Raw genomic sequence first — 4,315 nt, forward strand, 5'->3', positions numbered from 1 at the left:
TTCCATTCTACAATTCCTGTATGTTCAGGACTGTTCCTCCATTGTTTGGGCCTAACCCCTCCCCACCCTTCCTTTCCCAATGTTGTAATTAAGGATCTCGGCAGAAACACTATCATACAGTCATACCACACAGAAACCCTTCAGCGTAGCTTGCCTATGCTGACCAGGCATCCTAGGGGGTGGTACGGTGGCTCAGTGGTCAGCACTACTGTCTCACGGCGCCAGGGACCCAGGATTGATCCCACCCTCGGGCGACTGTCTGTGTGGAGTTTGCACCTTCTCCCCGTGTTTGTGTCGGTTTTCTCCCACAGTCCAAAGATGTGCAGGTTAGGGTGGATTGGCCATGGGAAATTGTCCCATAGTGTTAGGTGCATTTGTCAGAGGGAAATGGGTCTGGGTGGGTTACTCTTCGGAGGGTCGGTGTGGACTTGTTGGGCCGAAGGGCCTGTTTCCACACTGTAGGGAATCTAATCTAACCAAAATTAATCTCGTCCCATTTGCCAGCATTCTGCCCATATTCCCTCAGCCCTTCCTAGGGCAATGCTGAGCAATTCCAAATCAAGGTGGATACAGCCATGGGCACTGCCCAGTTTCTCCCCACCCAGGGGAGCAGGCACAGAGATTGCACTGACCGTGCGCTGTGTTATTTTGAACCAGCCAGAAGCAAACCAACTGGTTTCACCCAGTTGTACAGAGTAGCTCCCATATTGAAACCTGGCTGGGGAAATGGGATCAAACGGAGTGTGACTGTTCCCTGGGGTGTGATTTTCCCATCATTCAGCGGTGTGTTCTTCAACCCGTTAACTCCTTTGCTGCTGCTGCTCAAAGACCTGAGTGTTTATCATCGTTTTAGGTGTTCTCACTTCCTGCTTCAGCTAACAGGTTGTAAATCAGGCAGGAGAGGTGTTTGTGGATGTGGGCATCTCTGCCTGGGCCCAGCATTTACTCCCCTGCCCCTAGTTACCACCCCCCCCCCCCCTCAAAAGTGGGGGTGAGCTGCATTTACTACCCCTGTCCCTAGTTACCCCCCTTGAGAAGGTGGGGGTGAGCTGCATATACTGCCCCTGTCCCTAGTTGCCCCCCCCCTTGAGAAGGTGGGGGTGAGCTGCCTTCTTGAACTGCTGCAGTCCATGTGCTGTGGGTAGACCCACAATGTCCCTTAGGGAGGGAATTCCAGGATTGGGACCCAGCCCCACTGAAGGAACGGCCGCTATATTTCCAAGTCGGGATGGGGAGGGGCTCGGAGGGGAATTTGCAGGGGGTGGTATCCTTCTAGATCGTAGAGGGGAGGGGAATGCGTACAATGTATACAGAACTCCTTTCCTGATCCCGTGGTGAAGGGCTTTTGCCCGAAACATCGATTGTCCCGCTCCTCGGATGCTGCCTGACCTGTTGTGCTTTTCAGCAACACTGTCGACCTTGAACCATTTTCCAGCCAAATAGGAATGAAGTCCAACAAGGGGAGGGGAACTGTTGGATCTGGTCATTGGAAATGAGCCAGAAAAGATAGGATTAAGGTAAGTGAGTGGCAACAGTTAAGACTAAACTTGCAAGTAATCAGAGAAAAATCTAATCTTTCAGCAACAGGGTAATAAAAATGTGCAAGGCTGTTGACAAATAGCCAGAGCACAACACAGCCCAGTGGGAGGAATGGGCAAGTCACTGCTGAAGCTTAGGTGGATAAATCTAAGACGGAGGAGCTGGGAGGCCTACCTGAAGGGTCTGAGGTGGAGGAGTGGGGCGCAAAGTCAGAATAATTCGGGAGGCTGAGATGTTTGTTTCCGAGTGCATAAAACTGTTCAAATATTTTACGGATACCTCAAGTTAACAAAACAAAAAGCTCATCGAGGCATAGGCAGGATCATGTTACTGGTAGTGACAGAGATGGTGGAGTATTAAATTGTTTCACTTTGCTATTTCACCGAACATCAAAGAGATGATGAGTGCACTCAAAATCTATTTTGAGAGTTCTTTCGGGGACAGGGACAGACTTGGTAGCAGATCTTTGTCAGGTGAGAGGGGAAATATTGAAAAGGGACTTGGCGAGCAACTTTTTCACAGAGGGTGGTGTGTGTAGAATGAGCTGCCAGAGGAAGTGGAGGGTGGGGGTAGATGCAGGTACACTTAGCACTCTCTCAAAAGGCATCTGGATGGGGATATGAACAGGAAAGGTTTACAGGGATACGGGCCGAACACACACAGGCGGGACTAGTTCAGCTTGGGAAACTTGGCTGGTATGGATGAGTTGGATCTGTTTCTGTGCTGTATGACACAGTCAGGGCAAGTTTATTAAACAATCAGGGCGGTTATTCTGGAAGCAGATTTATTCAAAATGTAAGAAACGTCTGGGCTCTTGTGTTACCGAGGTAATGTCCCTATATCTGGGCTAGGAGGCCTGAGTTTAGATCGCACCTGCTCCACAGTTGTGTAATAACTCCTCTCTCTGAATATGTTCCTTAGAAAATGCTTGCAGCAAGGATCCTGGCATATGAAGCAGGGGGAGCAGGGGTGCAGTTGGCTGGAACAGGGAGGTGCCTTTGTCCATGTTAGTAACAGTGAGGTTGAGGGGTCGAGAAAGCAGATCTCCTGAACGATATTGGACAGACCATACTCCCTCAGCTGCAACCCTTTGGAGTGTTGATATGCAGAGGGATCTGGGTGTGCAGGTCTACAGCTCGCTGAAGCGGGTAGTGTAAAAAGGCCTATGGCATACTCTCCTTCATTAGAAGGGGCATTGAGTATTAGACAAGTGATGCTGCAGCTTAAGTTAGGCCACACTTGGAATATTGCGTACTGTTCTGGTTCACTGTACAACCAGAGGGATGTGAATGTTTTGGAGAGGGGATGGAAAAGGTTTAACCAGGATGTTGCCTGGTATGGGGGAGTTTAGCGATGAAGAGAGGTTGGATAGACTGGGTTTGGTTCCTGGAACACAGGAGGCTGAGGGGCAACCTGATAGAAGTTTATTAGATTGTGAATGGCCTGGATAGTCTCTTATTTCCCCACTCTATTTCCCAGGATGGAGGAGTCAGTTACTATGGGACACAGGTTCAAGGTGTGAGGGGGAGGGACGTTTTTTACACAAAGGGTGGTGCGTGTGTGGAACGTGCTGCCAGAGGAGGTGGTGAAAACACACACAATAATAGCATTCGAGAAACACCTGGAGGGATACAGATCCTGTAAGTGAAGGCAGTTTTAGCATAGAAGGGTAAATTGTGTCATTGCAAGCTTGGAAGGGCCTATTCCTGTGCTGGATTGTTCCTTATAGCAAGATTTTCGTAAAACTATTCAAGGCATTAGGCAGACTGCAGCTGGGATACCTTACTCAAACACACCGAAATTCTATGGTGGGGAGAGGATGTTTCCCCTTGGGTGAGAGACTGTAGGACCTACAGGGGCATCATCTCAGACTAAGGGCTAACCCATTGAAGACAGAATTGGGATGGAATTTCTCCACTCTCCGAGGGGAGTAAATCTGTGGGATTCCCTACAGCAGAGGGCTGGCGAGGCTGGGTCATTCAGTATATTCAAGGCTGAGAGGGATGGAGAGGTTTAATCAGGAAGGGAATTGAGGGTTAGGGGGAAAAGGGAAGGGAAGTGGGATTGAGGATGGTCAGGATCAGGTGTGATCGCACTGAAAGGTGCCACAGACTCAATGGGCTGAATGGTCTCCATGCTGCTCAGTGTGTAATAGAAACAGGAAGGGGTTCAGTCAATGGCTCCAGCCGATTCCAGTGTCAGTGAGATTCCCAGCTCAAGTGTGTCTCTCCTGCCCTGACACTTCACAAATATTCCTGTCTATATCCAGCTACACTCCCATGCCCCAGAAATTCTCTCTGGTCTGCAATCAGCACAGAGCATCAATCCATTGTCCCTGACACTAACTGGGCAGACAAAGTGCAGTTGGAGCTGGGTGAAGACCTCCAGGTGTCAATAAGGTCCACTAGTCATTCCTCTCAACTCCAGCCAGCATGGATGGAATGTGCTCCGTCGCTGTTAAAACACCACCCTTTGAGACAGTATATTCCTGTTAGGGTGAAAGGCTGGATGACGACAGAAATCGAGAGGAGAAAGTGAGGACTGCAGATGCTGGAGATCAGAGCTGAAAATGTGTTACTGGAAAAGCGCAACAGGTTAGGCAGCATCCAGGGAACAGGAGAATCGACGTTTCGGGCATAAGCCCTTCTTCAGGAATGAGTAAAGTGTGTCCAGCAGGCTAAGATAAAAGGTAGGGAGGAGGGACTTGGGGGAGGGGTTTCGGAAATGCGATAGGTGGAAGGAGGTCAAGGTGAGGGTGATAGGTCAGACTGGGGTG

This window comes from Chiloscyllium plagiosum, chromosome 37 (assembly GCF_004010195.1).
Source record: "Chiloscyllium plagiosum isolate BGI_BamShark_2017 chromosome 37, ASM401019v2, whole genome shotgun sequence".
Lineage (NCBI taxonomy): Eukaryota > Metazoa > Chordata > Chondrichthyes > Orectolobiformes > Hemiscylliidae > Chiloscyllium > Chiloscyllium plagiosum.